General features: G+C 52.4%; 1 long non-coding RNA gene across 5 annotated transcripts in view; it reads left to right on the top strand.

Moving 5' to 3' along the window:
* The window catches only part of LOC135280984 (uncharacterized), a 103,472-nt gene that overhangs the window by 48,231 nt on the left and 39,522 nt on the right, over positions 1 to 15,719 (top strand). Inside the window, exon 1 of one of the 5 annotated variants that reach the window (XR_010347784.1) lies at positions 5,199 to 6,095. The exons of the other annotated variants lie outside the window; for them this stretch is intronic. This is a non-coding gene — a long non-coding RNA (uncharacterized LOC135280984). Of the gene's footprint in view, positions 1 to 5,198; positions 6,096 to 15,719 lie in introns of those variants that run through there. 5 annotated transcript variants of the gene reach the window in all.

Here is a 15,719-nt window from a genome sequence, read left to right as displayed (position 1 = left end):
CCCCATAGGGCTTAGCAGGGCTGTCTTTATTCTTATGGCTGGGAAGCAGCTGCACTCTTTTGGAGGATGGATTAGTCAGGGGTTTAAAGCAAAAGTCAGAGATTTGTGCTCTGGATCCCAACCTGGGGCATCTGCTGGTCCTAATCTGAAGGGCACCTCCAGCTTCACTCACGGTACCCCCAGGTCCAATGGGCCACTGTGCTGCTTTAGCAGACTTGATTTTCTTCATCACCATGAAATCCTGGGTTGTGTGGTACCTGCCTGGCAGCACTGCTTTGGGCAGAGGTCAGTCAAATTACTCCCACACCTCCACCACCAGTGGGAAATCCCCCTGGGATTTCCAGTTGGATGAGGAAACCCACCTCCATCACTCTCTGAGCTGGGCTGGGCAGTGTTCAGGTGCATCTCAAAGACTCCACGTTCCAAGAGGCAGGAATCTGTCACAGCACAGCTCAGTGCCTCGGAGGGGAGGGGGAGATTGTTCCCTGAGGGTTTGGCTTCAGGAATAAATCTGTACCTCCACACTCTGCCCATAAAACTGATAACACTGAGATTGCTTTACACATCAGCAACAGAATGGAGACAGCAGAGGCAATCAGGACCCAAAATAATTATGTTTATCATCTATAATCATCACACAGAGTCTAACAGCACATTAGCACTTCCAGCAGGCAGTTTTCAGGAGCAGGGAATGCAGGCAGTGTTTTGGAGGATGCACTGATTATTTTAAAGGACATCAGCCACATCTGAACATGCCGTGGGGAATTCTCTGAGCTGCCAGCACACTCTTTTATTGCATGTGTGGGGAACAGGAGCAGGGCCAGTGCTGAACCATCTCTGTAAAGTGTTACTGGGTGTAGTTTCCAGAGTCAGGCTGTGGAAACAACAACTCTGCCTCTTTCTGCCTGATCCCAGGGATTTGGAAGGTGTAATTTGGAAGAGCCTACAGCTGCTTGAACCCCTCTCCATGGAAGGGATTATTCCAAGGGAAGTCTCTCATGTTTCCCCTTGTGATGCTGCCTCTGCTCCTCCCTGTTTTCCTGCCAGTCCTGGAATACACACAGACTGCAGGGCTGAGCTCCCTGGTGGAGAACTGCCCTCCCCTCTGCTACTGCACAGTCTTGGGGGCCTGGGGCTACAAATGTCCAGGCAAATCCGAGTGATCTCAGTTCCAAACAGGTCCCTGAAAACACCTGCAAGCAGCAAAACCCATCATCCTTCAACCCAGGTCCTGCAGCATGGTCCTCTCTCTCCGTGTGCTGCACTGTGAGGGAGGGCCAAGCTTTGCAGCAAGGGAGAAGAGGCCAGAGAAAGTCCTGGTCAGGAGGAATGCAGTCAGTAAAGCATTCAGCCTTTTGATGGAAGGGCTTAGTAACAGTCTGCTTGGAAGGAAAGGCCTTGGAGCCAGATTTGTATGTGGAATTAGCTGGAATTTTATCAAAAGCCCACAACGCCTCATCTCTTCAGCAGAACATCTGAGATGCTGCGCATTTATTTGCTGTGATGTTCCAGGTTATAAAGTGGCTTTAGAACCCCTTGTGTTCCATGATGATCCCCAGGTGAAGGTGTAAAATCCAGCCTTTCAGGATGCCCCTCCCGAGGTGTGTCTGGGTGTGAGGGAGGGGCTGTTCCCATCCTGTGTCTGTCAGTGGGAGCTGGTGTTTCTTCTGCAGACACCACCCCACTGCCAAAAACTGCTTTAGCAAGGCTCTTGGGAGCTGCTTTCAAACCTGGAAGGGTTTTTGGAGCCAAACATTGGTCTAAGTGCCTTTTTACTGAAATTCAAATGCAATCCAGCCAGACTTTCACTCCAACTTTTCAGCTTTCCTGCAGATTGTTTTTCCAGGGGCACCCTCTGGCTTACCCACAAGACTGAGGGAATGCTGTCAAGACAGGAGCCATTTTCCTGTGTGTAAAAGGCACCCAGCTCAGCACTGGTCCTCTGCTGTGGGTGTCTCATGCCAGGGAGCCAAGGAGAGCTGAGCTCCAGGGAGTGCTCTGGGGCTGACTGGAAGAGCCTTGCTGTTCCCTGTGCAGCTGAGACTTGCCTGTGGTGTCAGGGATGTGGAGTTCCACAGGCAGGGGATAATGGGGTGAAAGGACACTCAGGGAGTCTCCAGAGGCAGCTGGAGCCAGTGAAGTCCAGTTGGTCTGGCCATCATCCAGTGAGCTTTGTATGTCTTCAAGCACAGGGATTGTTCTGCCTCTCTGGGCTGCTGTCCTGGATAATTGGGTTTTCCTGAGCACAGTGCTCAGTACTGAGTGTGAAATCTTTTCCAAAATCTTGGCCCTTTTCTGTGCTAGCAGAGGTTCTGCTTTCAAAGCAGGTTTATCACTGACTCAACACCCACCAGGCTTCCCCTGTGCTCCTAGAGCTCCTCCAGCCTCTTTGTGGGCTTTTCCAAGTGCAGAAGGGACAATGCCAGCTCCCATCCAGGGTGGTTTAAAAAGGCACTTTACAACTTGGAACATCACAGTAAATAAATGTGCAGCATCTCAGATGTTTTGCTGAGGAGATGAAGTGTCACAGGCTTTTGAAGGGATTCCAGTTAATTCCACACACAAATCTGGCTCCAAGACCTTTCCTTCCCTGCAGACCACAGAGGATTTGGGGCCAGCCCAGACCATTGCATGCCCTGGCCCAGCTCAACCAGTCTAAGAAGAGAGTGGGACCAGTACAGTGAGGGGTCTGGATGTCCCTGCCATGGTCCTTTGGGAAGGAATGGATCAGAAGAGGAAGATACTGAACCAGTGATGGATGCAGCTGGGGAAGCTCCTGTGGCAGATCCTCAGCACGAGAGATGCAAAACCAAACTCTGTGGTGTGGAATTGCACCAGGGAAAAGGAGGAGGCTTGTCCTGGAGAGCTCCTGCCAAAGTGTGAGACTGGTGGGGGTGAGCAGAGGAGCAGGGAAGGGATTCTGACTGTGATCCTGGTGCTGTGCTGGCAAACTTGCTGCAGAGTCACAGCAAAAGGAGGTTTTGAAGACAAGTGAGGAGCTTTCTGGGTGTTTTTCCCTGCTAGAAGCATGAATAAAGAAAAGCACGACAGTGCTTCATTGGAAATCTGGTGGGTGGCCTGGTGCTATGAGCTGATAGAAGGTGGGGGCTCATTCCTTCATAATGAATGAAAGATGACAGATGGGGAGAGGCAAGGAAAGGCCTTCAGCACTGGTATAATTAACTTACTCCTGAGAACACTGGGATGAGCTTTCCTCCTAATATGATAGAGAAAAGAGGATGTTTGACTCAGAGTAAGGAGATAATGGGAATTGTAGAGGTGAACGTGGTTGTCCCTCTGTTCCTGAGACACTTGGAGCAAAGCCTCTGTGCCAGCTTCAGGAGCAGATGTCGAGGATGGATTCCCTGGTCTGGGCTAGGGGGGGTGGGCTGCACCTCCTGGGGTGCCTCTCCAAGCTTAATCCACAGCCCTGAGCCCTTGGCTTGGAGGAGGAGGTGAGGAGCCAAGCCCCCTTCACAGCAATAATGACTTCACACCCTGACTTCTTCCCCACGAGCCTTTTCTCTTGCACACTAACGAGTCTGAGCCTACTTCATTGTGCCTCGGTAATTGTGCTTTTAATTATGCTGTGTGTCTGCCACCATCTGTTGTGCTCTTTTCAGAATCTGTTTCAGTTCTGATATCCCCTTTTGAGATGAAGGGACCACGAGTGCCCGCAGTACCCAAGGTGTGGATGAATCATAGATTTTTCTGTTCTGTTCTTCGCTTTCCAAATGATTCATTCCACTTGATCTGTTTCTCGATGGTTGCCGAGCCTTGAGCTGACATTTTCATGGAACTGACAGCTTTATGTGGAAAAATGAGGGCTGACTGAGAGGAGTGAAAAAGGTATCTGTTGGAACGAAAAATCCTGATCTTTTCAAGATGAGTTTATTTGGACAAGGGCTATCAGAGGACTCTGAAAGGAGAGGTTACAACAGCTCCCAGTGTGGATGTCACCTGGGAGAGGCCAGTGTGAAGTTGCTGGTGTTGGGACAATGCTGTGACCTGGGAATAGATGGATAAGAGCAGCATGGCACACATCCCCTAAAGCAGGGCTGAAAGGGACAGGGACATCAAGCCAGGAGAGGGAGCTGGAAAGGCTCCAGCTGTAGTAAAGGAGATGAAGAGAAGCAAAACAAGGTTAATGAGCCAGAGAGCTTGTTAGGAAGGGAGGACAACTGCAAGTTTGGGCAGAGGATGGCTCCTTGCTCCTGGTGTCCTGGTGTGCAGGGCTGTTCTGGCCTGTCCCACTGCTGATGCTGTGCTGTCTGGCTCTGAGCACCTTGTTCTAAACAGGGTGACCTTTCTTTCTGTGCTCTTTGCCCTCTAGAGCTCTGTCACTGGTTAGGCCCACAAACCAGCCCTGACACCCAGCAGTGTGGCTTTGTCTCACTGCTGTGCACGTTCTGTGCATCTGCAGGAAGCTGCAGCTGGCTCTGGTTTGGGTCTCTGGGTGGGATGTGGCAGAGTGGGTGTCATCCATGGTGCCAGACCCTCAGTACCCTTAGAAAAGTGCTATTCCATCCCAGGCCAGAGAGATCATCTCCTGACCTCTGGCAGCTGCTCCTCATCTTGTCTTCTGAGCAGCTCTTAAAAATATTTTGGGCAGCCCTGATGTGATTTCCTGATGCTCTTCCTGCTCTTGCTCTTTCCCCTGGGCCTGGCACCTTGGCGCTTCAATGTCACCCATGGTCATGGGAGAGGAAAAGAACCACCTGAGCCTTGGTTTGGACCAGGCCAAAGTTGCTTGGTCTCTGTTCCAGCTCCTGAACACTTTTCACCTCCAGCTTCCTGCTGTGGGAAGGGATTGTGGTGTCCTGCTGTTGCTGGTTTCTTATGCAGGGAGGATGTAGAACAAAAAATAGCCTCCAAACCAGCTCAGGGGCTCTGTCTGTGTCATTCCTGCATTCCACAGGTTCCTTTCCAGTCTCCTCCTGTACATGCAGGGTGAGGAGCCAAGCATCAGCCTCAGGACAGGACTGTAAATGAGGTTCCTTCCAAAACCAGTCCACTTAGCTCAAAGCCACAATAGGAAAACCCCTGTGTTTCCATAAAATCCACTTTGTATCAATGCATGGAGCTGGGCTTGGGCGAGAGGTGCCTGGATCCCAACAGGCCACTAATTAATTACCTACCCCACACTATTGGCAAGGCAGGGCCCTTCCCATGGTTAATTAGGGTGGGAGCCAAGGAGAGGCTCTGTCTGCTGGTGATCCACATTCCCTCTGGCTTCCTTCCTTCCTCACAGACATGTCCTGGCACTGGGAGGGGAAGCCAAGGCTGAACATATGGCTCTCTGTGGAGCTCTGCCCTTCCCGGAGCGGGGCAGAGCCCAGCGGCTGGAATTCCCTGCAAGTGCCACTCAAAACCTACCTGATGCTGTGGGAACCCTCTGTGGCACTTCTGGGAAAACAGAAACGTGTTCCCAAGTGCCAGCAGTTGTTGTTCCCTCCAATTCTTCCTTCCTGTGCACCACGGGCAGCTGAGAGACTTGGGATGGTGCAGCAGGAGAGCACCTGGGACTGCGTGTGGGCTCTGTGCTCAGAGGTGACAAACAGCTCCACAGGGGCTCCCTGCATGGCTCTGGGAGTCCCAGGGCAAGGCCATGGGTTGGGATGTGGCTGCAGCTCTCTTCACAGAGAGCAGCAGGCACAACTCTCTCCCAGGATTTTTCCTGGGGAAGGCAGTGAGAAGCTCAGAGAAGAAGAGAAAACAATTCTTATCTCTATTCACGGCTCCTGTTTTGCACATGTGGAATGTGTTATGGAGATTGTCTACCCAAAGTGATTTGTTAATTGGACACCAGTGAAGGTTGTTTTGATTCTTTGGCCAGTTGGGTCAAAACTGTGTCCTGGCTGTCTCAGACAGTCATGGGTTTTTCTTTAGTATCTCTCTAGTGTAGTATTCTTTAGTATAGTATCTCTTTAGTATGTTATTTAGTATAGTATTAGTGTAATATAGTATAGCTTAATAAACCAATCGTTCAGCCTTCTGAATCATGGATCAGAGCACATTATTCCCTGCATTGGGATACCTGAGGCAAGCCCCACACGGCTCTGTTGGGATCTCCCCTGTCCTCAGACACATCTAGGGTGAGTCATGGTAGTTCAGAAACTGTCTGGCTGTTCTGGAAGTGGAATCCATGGCTGGCTGGCCTGAGAGAGACCTTGGATAAGTGAAATGTAAATGCTCACAGTGCCTTGCCAAGATCTGAGTGGGAAAAACCTTCCTTGGAAGAGGCTCTCCTGTCCCAAGGAGTCCCAGCTGCTGAGTGTGCTTTGTTGTCATGGCCTCATGTCGGGGATTTGCTTTCCCCAAGACCCTGAAACCCATTCCCCTCCCAACTCCTCGAGGAGCTTGATGCAGCCTGTCTCCAGAAATGCAGCTGTTTGCTCCTTCTCTGGAATCAGGGAATATTTCTATTTTCTTTCCTCGTGCTCTGCAGTGACCTAATTATTTAACTTTGCATTGCAGCCTCTTCCTACAGCACTTGCCAAAGAGCTCATCAAAGCCTCCCATCCCCAGCGCTGGGGGAGCTGGATTATTAATCTCTCTCTGCTCAAGGTTAGAGGAGATGTTTCCTCCTCTCATGGACAACTCTTCCAGACAAATCTTTGGCCTTTCCATGTGCAGGCAGCTGGGAGGGTGTTGGAGTGATGCTCATTGTTAACATAAGGTTCCTGCAGGCTGCACTGGAATGTCACACACTTAATTCTTGGCATAACTTGATCTGTTTGGTCTTGGGGTGACTGGAGGAGTGTCTGGTCTCCCTCCTTCCTCGATAAAAGGAGGTTCATAATTAGCCACATTCCTTTTTTTAGGGAGACTGGTGCTAAAAATCTCTCACCTCTGGCTGTGGCTTCCCAAATCTGTGCTGTTCAGGAGCTGTGGCAGTGCATGGAGCAGGGATGTGAGAGGTGGTTCAAGCCCCTGTCCTGTGCTGGGATTTCACGTGTGGGTGCCTGTGCTATGTGCAGGAACAGCTGCTCAGGGCTGCCTCTGCCCAGAGTGCTGCTCCACAGGAATGCAGCATCTGGGAAGGAGTGTCCAGCCAGCCCCCAGCTCTGCCTCCCTTCTCTGGGGGGTTCTGTGGGGGCTGCATGGTGCAGTGCTGCCCATGGGATCAGGACCAGCAGTGGGTCTAAAGCCACTGAAGCCCCTTGGCCATCCAGTGGGCTCCACTCCAGGAGATCATTTGGAGTAATGTCAAAGGACAGGGAGGTAGGAAGAGAGCAGGAGATACTGGGAAGGTTTTGGAAGCTGCTGTCAAAGTCAAGGGAGTTGGATCTGACTGGTGCTGGATCCAGGATATGAGTAGGGCAGAAGCAAGTGAGGTGGTTTAGAGTCACCCCACCCTTCCTTATCTGAGCAGCTGTGCCACTGCCACTCTGTCCCCCAGCACCACCATCCCAGGACCTGTCCCCTGCCCAGGGGCTCCTGCACCTGTGGACTGCCCGTGTCCATCATCCTGTGCCCAGCACATGCCTCTGCTCCTGGGCAGCAGCTGCCAAACCCATCTGCTCAGCAGGTGTGTTCCTGCATTCACTGGGAGAACAGGCTTTTTGGAAGAGAGGAGGGAGAGAACAGAGGAAAAACTGGAGGGAGAGCAGGAGGAAATAAAAGGAAGTAGAAGAGAGAGGGAAAAAGCAGCAAATGACTGGAAGATGTAGAGATGGAGTGTGGAAAGGACTGTGTATCCCCTGTTGCTTTGAGCACTCAGCAGATCCTGTGGTGTGTCTGCTTTATTACTGACAGAGTTCTCCCTTCTGTCGGCTTGTTTCCTAATTGCTGGTCTTGTAAACTGCTTGATTTATGGCTCTGTTCATCAGTTCTGGCCCTCGGGTATAACATGCTTTTCCTTCCAGGCTGGGAAGTGAATAACGAATTAACAGCTGTAGGTTCAATGAGAAGCTGAGCATTCAGGGATCTTTACTGGGCTGCACGTGCCAAATAGAAGTGCTTAATTTTTACTTCTCATTCACAGAGGGTATTCAGAGAGTCCTTCCCCAGGGCAGCAGCAGCACTGTGGCTGCGTGGTGCCTTTGAAGTGTCCCACAAGAGAAGCCACCAAGGAATGGTTTTGGTGTTGGTTTGCACAGAGAGCTCAATCTGCTTCCTCACAGCTTGCTCTGAAGCTGGCATTGTGTGCCATGTATGTTTGTCTCACACAAACTTCCCTTCAGAGCAGCCCAGGGATGAAGATGAAGTCAAAGAACAAACGGCCCTGCTGAGCTGGAGCTGTGCCTTGTGCTCTGCCAGCAGCCAGCCCTGGCTGTCACTCCTGAGAAGGGCTCTGTCCTAAACCATGGAGAACACTACAGTCAGTGTGGCTGAAGTCTTCACTGAGGACTCAAAGCTCTGCTCCCACAGCCCTCCATGGCAGTCCAGTGCAATCCACACAGCTGTGATCCTCGTGGCTCCATGGTCACACCACCATGTACCAGGTTTATGGAGCAACCAGGCCTTGGAATGGTAAGCCCAGGGTGGGAGGTTCCTTGGGTTCAGGGCCTGCCTGTTCTCCTTGCCCAGTTCCCAGGACTCTGGTCAGGAAGTCACTCATGTGCCCCCAGCAGCTCTGCACCACCCAGACACACTGTGGGGGACACATGAGAAGGAAATGCCTTTGAAACAACACCTTTATGGAGGAAGAAAACTCTTGTAAAGAACAGAGGAGCTGCTGTAGCACTGCAGGGCTCTTCTGTGAGCACAATGCTCCACAAGTGTGAGCTCAGGGCCTGCAGGTCTCCAGCAGATAAAGTTTAAGCTGACAGATCTCCTCAGGACTTGGCAGCTCTGCCCTCCTGCCCCCAACAGCCCCTCAGGATGCTGCTGCTGCCTCTGAGCTGCTTCAAGGCTGTGGCAGGTGGATCTGATGTGCCTGGAAGGGTGAGCTCAGGAAAATGCTCTGTAGGATTCACCTCAGCATCAGGAGGCTGCGAGTGAGGGACAGAGCCTGCAAAGTCAAGTGCAGATTAATGTAAGGCTGCAGCACCTCAGGGGCTGTAAAAATTCTGTTACAGGGAGAGTTTTAACACATCTGCCTGTCACACCTGCTTGTCACAGATCAGCCCTCACTTGTCTGTGGGAGCTCAGCTGGATGGAGTGCTCTCTTCCAAGAATCCTACAGCAGGCAGAGCTGCTGGTGTCTGGTTTTGCTCCTGGGGCACACAGAATAATAAAAAACCTGCAAGGTGTGGTGTTTCTTTCCTCATGGCATTAGCAGCACATGAGTACATGGTCCTGGCCATCCTGTGTGCTCTGCTCTTGCTCTGCCTTCCTCTGATGGGTCTGCAGGACACCTGGGGAGCTTCTGAGGAGCAGGGAACAGTGCCTTGGAGCATCATGAGCATCTGGTATCATCACCATCTTTGACTTCTCACAAGACTCAAGAACCTGTCCAACCCCTGGGGAAAGCTGAGCGCACGTGTTCTTATGCCATATCCATCAGGGCTCCTCTGTTGTTTTTTTTTAATCCATGATTTCTCCTCAGCTGCCTCCTTCCAACAATCCCAGCAGGCTGTGACAGCAGGATCTTGGAGTGCAGAGCAGGAGAGGACACAGCAACGTTCTTTGTGAGACACCAGCACCCACCTCCCATGGCTGTAGTCATGTGGTTCCTTGTGCCATGGAGTCCAGGATCCAGGAGCACGAGGACAGAAGATCAAAAGAGCTCTTGCTTGCATTTCACACATGCTATCACCAAGAATATTTACTACTAATCACTAAACTAGTCTGAATATATACCTAAAGTCCAGATGTTATCACTTCCTGATAAAAAACTTGAACTGCGTTTGGTTCGGCGTGTGAGTGTGCTCACACCCTGCACAATCTGTGCCACACTTCCTAGATGGCACAGCAGGCAGGATGGCTCAGGAGCAGGGAAGGCAGGAGGCCCCAGCTCCTGCCTGATCAGCCTGCTGAGGCTGAAGGAGCAGCAATCCCAGATCCATGCTGAGGGTGGGCAGAGGAGGGGCCTGCACCCTTCCCCTTCCATGCACAGGCTGGAGCAGTTTCTAAGCTTGAGTCCAAGCCCCCTCTTTCCTCTCTGGGTGCTGCTGTGACCGCACAGCACAGGCAGCCTCTCCTCCAACCTGTTCTCCTGCTCACACTGCACAAGAGGCTGGAAACGGAATCAGAGGGAGGTGCTTCTCTTTATACTCCATGCTCACATGGTGAGATCCTCCCTCCTCACCTCTGACCTGCTCCTGCCGGCTGCCAGTGTGGTTCTGAGCAGCACAGTGTTTAATCACCTTCTGGACCACTGAGCAGAGCCATTCCCAAGCTCTCCCTCCCCTGCCCGTGAGCAGGAATTACCTCGGGCTGGCTGTGCAAAGTGTCCATCAGCGAGCATAGCTCCCGTTGCCTGGCTGCAGGTTAAAAAAAAGCCTGCTGCTAGGAAGGGGATATCTGACAGCTGAAGGTGTGATAGATGAGCGTCTGTTCCGTCCCCAGAACGTGACTGTTTGAAGTTCGTGTATTTCAGCAAAAGGTTACGGCCCCTCTGCTGGCAGGGCTGCTCCTGCAGCTCGGGGAAGTGGCTGTGTTCGTGTGTCTGCTGTGGGCAGGGCAGAGTCCCACAGGGCTGGGTGAGGGCCCTGCTGACAACGCTGCTCTTGTCGGGCTCTGACCCCTGGCAGGGGCTGGCACTGCAGTGCCCGCCCTGGCTCACCCCAGCAGCCCTGGGACACTCCTCCCAGCAGGCACTTGTGGCCATCCAGCCCTCTGGAGCTGCAGGAAAGGATGCAGTTGGGGAGTTTGGGGTGAGCCTTGGATTTGAAGTTCAGCAGCAATGTTGATTCTCAGATCAACACAACCAGGACTGAGCCCTTGGCAGAAGAAGCTTCTGGACCAGCTGGGCGAGGAGGGTCATCCTGGCTGAGTGCTTGAAGAAATGTTTGGTGTTGGAGCTGTGGGGCTCATCTCACCAGGCCTGTGTCCTCCTGCACAGAGGGCAGGCTGCACACATTTTGATGGCTCTCACCCACCAAAGACCTTGGCCAGCTTCATGGTGACTGAATTCAGCCTTCAGAGCTCTTTGGCTGAGGGAATAGGGATTGCCACTGTCTTCCTTATCAAGCTGCAGTCTCTGGAGACTTTTTGGGTCCAGAATCCCTGTGTTCTGTGGCTCCATTGTGGCATCTAGCAATACAAGACTGCCCTGAAGAGCACAAAGTGAATCCCTCTAGAATGGCCTTGGCTGAGGGATGTGTGACGTGGGTGTGGGTTGGGAGGGCTCCTGAGGAGCAAGCTGGGCTGTGGTCTTTTAAAACCTCAGGAAATGTGGGACACCAGCAGTATGCTGATAATTCCTCACGTGCATTCCCCACCCATCCACCCCTCCCACAGAGGGACAGGGAGGCAGAAGGAAAGTGCTCATGCACGTGTAGGGTATGGAAAAAGACAGCTCATGTTGGCTGAGCGGATTAGGGAGCAGTGAGAGGCCACCCTGGCTGGCAGATGGCACAAGCGTGGTCCTCGGGAGTGGGCAGTGACAAAGCTGGCACAACTGCAGCTGAGCTCTGATTTTGCTGCTCGTGTACCCACAGTGTGCTCTTCCCTTGGCAGAACTTGGAGCCTCCTTCCCTTCTCCCTCCCCAGAGCATTGCTTGCAAGCTAGAGGAAGAATCTGGTGGCAGGCCCCACAAACGTTTGGGTGCTTTCCAGATCTCTCCCACTCTCTCTAGCAGGTCTCAACTTGCTTGGAGTCAAGGACACAGATTAACTCTCAGTTTGCCTTTCTCTCCCCCACACCACCTTCAGCTCCAGCTCTGCACCCAGACAGGCATGGGCTTTAGCAGGATACCTGCCAGGTGACAGGAGACTTCTGATTCATCCATTCTGGGTTCCCTGGAGCCAAGCTGGGGATGCTGCACTGCTGAGCTTGCTCTGGGCCCCTCCAGGTCCTTGGATAGTGTCACACAATCATAAAATCATCCAGGTTGAAAAAGAGCTTTAAAATAATCAATCCAACTTCTGAGCATAGAGAAGGGCTCATAAGGGAGAGCTGTTTAGACTGGTAAGGTGTGGCCGACCCTCAGCTCAGACAGGCTTTTAGATCCAACACTTGGTTCCTAAATCCAACCAACCCAGCTTTGGTTCTGTGCCTTGCTTGGAAGCAAAGGCAAAAAGCTGTATCCTGAGCTCCTGGGCTGGCCAGAGCTGTGCTGCCCCCGGGGCTGGCTGGGCTCTGTCCCCTCTCCTTCCTGGCAAGCCTGGGCTGCAGGGGACAGGGCAGGGCTGTCTGTGATGATCCCTCTCTGCAGAGCCCCTTCCCAATGGCTGCGGGGATGAAAAGCCCTGGCAGGGCAGGAGCAGGGAAAGGGAGGTGACTTTCCTCTCTGGTTGCTTTGTTTGTTGTTTAGGGATCGGTGGAAGAAAGACTTTGCCGACTCCATTAAGGAAGCCATTGTTTAGTTGAGGACTTATTTGTTCTTTGGGAAGAAGATCGTGTTTGCCTTCGGGGGGACATTGTGCAATTTCAGTTCCTTTTAATTAGTTGTTGTTTCTTTACCTTGGCTTGGTTTAGCCAGAGAAGAAGATTCTGAAAGGAGAATTTAAAAAAAAAAAAAAAGCCAAGGAGAGGAAACAGGAACACAAAACAAAGCTCAGATGTGGGGCTGGGATTTGGGATCTGTGCTTTCAGCTCGTCCCTGCTACGCACACACTTAAGCAAGAAAAGCTTTCACCACAGAGGCTGAGGGTGTGCCTCCTTGCTCTCCCACTCTTCCTGGCCTCTCCATCCACTTCAGGGGTGAAGGAGGGAAGCCTGGGTGTCTCTGTGCTGGGATTCAGGGCCATATGGAGATGAGCTGGATGTACAATAGCCTGTTTCCCAGGAGAAGGGGCTGGACAGCAGCCGTTTGGCCCAGATGTCTGGGAGGGCTGTACCTCCCCTTTCGTGAGAGCACCTGGTCATCTTCCTTCAGTCCTTCTGTCTTTGAGGCTGGTTGGAAATATCTGGGCATCAGGGCAGGCTCTGAGCAGAGGGATGCGGCATGCCAGCAGCTTTGAGGGTGTTTAGGTACCTGTTTGTCCGACTTTAGTGAGAATGGGGCATTAAACGGGACAGAGCAGCTTGCCCTCCCCTCCCTTCATCCCCACCCTCGTTTTTCTCCATTTCCCTCTGTCACGGCCTCATGGGGAGGAGCAGGGGAGGATTCCCCTCTCCTCCCTCCCGTGTTTCCCGCTGCAGCTGCTCGAGGCCGGGGCCCTTTGAGCCCCGGCCGTGCCTCGTCCCCGCACTCGCCCTGGGCTGCACCGCGGTGACAGCCGGGGAGCAGGGACAGGCAGCTGGCCCCGCCAAGCTGCGGGTCAGGGAGGGTTTGCTTTTGTGCAGGCCATAAGGAACGGAGCCCTCGTGGCACAAAGAGAGTTAAAAACGTCTCGGTGAAAGCCCCGGGGCTGCCCAGCTCGCAGCTCCGTTTCCAGGCTGGCGCTTTGCTGGCAGCCGGCTGCCCCGCAGCAGCGCTGGGTGCCTTCTGTCTGCTCTATTCTTCCCAGGGCACCTCCCCGCTGAGCGAGCTGGGGTCACTCCCGCCTCAAGCCCTGCCTTCCCCTTCCCTTTCCAGCTCCTTAAACAACAGAGGTGTTGAGGGAATTTATACCTCTGCCTGGTAACAAGGCAGATCAGCGAGACGCTGTCACGGTTTTCTGAGGGCTCCATAGATTTTTATTGCTTTTCAGTCCTTGGGTTCCCAACCTTCCTTTGGCTTGTAAATTGCCCACAAAATGCAGACACAGCTCCTATTCTGTGAGTCCCTTTGATGATTTTATTTATATCTCTGGCTTTGTCTTGTCTTTTATTACAGGGAGACTGCAATTAATTATTATCCCATCAGCTTCTATTTAGGCTGACAGTACAATGCAGTGCACAGTGTCCAACCTTGCCCTGCCCCTGTGTGCACGAGCAGGACACTATTCTGGGGAGGAACAAAGGCCTGGCAGCTTCAGAAAGGGACGTGCTGCTAAAGGGCAGCTGAGAGGCTTCAATAGCACCAGCAGGGTACAGTTGTGACAGAGCTGAAGTGACCAGACATCCCAATTCAGCTGTGATGCTCCCGATTTTATCTGCTCATCTGCAGTGTGTTTTAGGCTTTTGCTCTTCGGGTGTGTTTGAGCAGAGACAGGGCTCCTGTGTCTTTTTTCCCATGTCTTTGATTGACCAGATCTTTTCTTTTATTCATAAAATAAAAATTGCACCTGAAAGATCTGTAAACCAGTCCCTGCCTCAGTGGGGGGACAGGAGGTGCAGACACCAACAGAGATGAGCAGCAGGTTGGAGCAATCAGAGTTCCAGGGAACATTTGCTCGGGGAGCAGACAGAGGGAACTGGGCGTGTTTGGGCAAGAGAGCACCTGGTGATGATGCTCTGGCACAGAGGGAGGGATGGCTGTGCTGGGAGGGCAAGAATGGCCTCAACAACAAGGGATATTCAATGTAGGTGCTGGGAAGGTGGTAAGAATAGTAACAGTGTGAGCAGATCTCCTGGGCTGGAGAGGGACAGTCCCCAGGGCTGGAGCTTCTTAGGAGCAGTTGGGATACATTTCTGGCTTATTCTACGTGTATGTGTCAGAAAGAATTGATGCCAGGCACAACTCTGAAATAATAATGACTGAAGACCTCCAGAACAAGCGTCTGTTAGACACGGAAATGTCTGATGGCAATTTCAGGGCTCATTTCCTATCCAGTGTTTGGTTTTGTTCAGGGAATATCAGTTTTCTCCACCGGCCATCCTGTCACTAGCAAACCAGTGAAGCTGTTTTTATTCTTCCCCTTTATCTCCACATCTTGTGGGAAGGTTTGTTTGCCCTGCTAGGATGGCACAGTGCTGATGCTGAGCAGTGCTGGTTATGAGATAAAGGTGTTGTGACAAGATCCAGGTGAGTGGAAGCTGCTGTTAAAGCAAATGTTTGTTCACTGCACTCCTTTTTTCTCTGCTTGTTTGATGTGTTCATTTACACCTGATCTTGGCAGTGCAGCTCTCGCTCTGACTCCCCCAGACCAGCTCATGACAACAGACCAGAGTCTCTGGGCAGTGTCCTTGTGGAAATTCCCTGTGGTGCTTCACTGGGGTTAGCTCACTGGGTCAGAGCAGGTGCTAATAATGCCAGGGTTGTGGGTTTGACCCCTGTATGGACCATTCACTTGAGAGTGACTGAATTAAGGGGCTCAATGATCCTCATGGGTCCCTTCCAGCTCACAATGTTCTGTGACTTTGAATTCTACACCAGCTCCTCTCCTGAGCAGAGTCCACTCCATGCTTCAGAGGAAGCTGGAATTGCGCTACCATGCCCTAAATTCCGAGGTGTTCCTCACTCCTGCCCTCCCCAAATAACATGTGCTCACTGGCCCACGTGGCTGCCAGCCATGGTCTGCCAGAAGCTTTTCAGTCCAAGGAAATGTGGCTGTGGGGCTCCGTGGGGAAGGAAGGGCATGTCTGGGCAGGGAGGCTGGGCAGACTGAGCTGGCTCTGCCCCTGCCACAGCCAGGGTGGGAGAGGTGGGAATGGCAGGGCTGGGATGCTGAGCTGGCTGTAGGAAACAGGCTCGGGTTTAGGGTGGGCTTGGTTCACCCCACTTATTTCTCCTTCCTGAGAGCAGGCTGGGTGCAGTCCTGCTCAGCTGGGAGCTGGGGTGGCCTGGGTCCCTGTCCTGGGGGAGAGCTGAGCTCACCTCTGCATTCCTCCAGGTCTCCCCTGTGCTTGGAGGGTGAAGGTA

This window comes from Passer domesticus, chromosome 14 (assembly GCF_036417665.1).
Source record: "Passer domesticus isolate bPasDom1 chromosome 14, bPasDom1.hap1, whole genome shotgun sequence".
Taxonomy (NCBI): Eukaryota; Metazoa; Chordata; class Aves; order Passeriformes; family Passeridae; genus Passer; species Passer domesticus.
The sequence above is the reverse complement of the archived record's forward strand: the minus strand, read 5'-3'. Positions and strand labels throughout refer to the sequence as shown.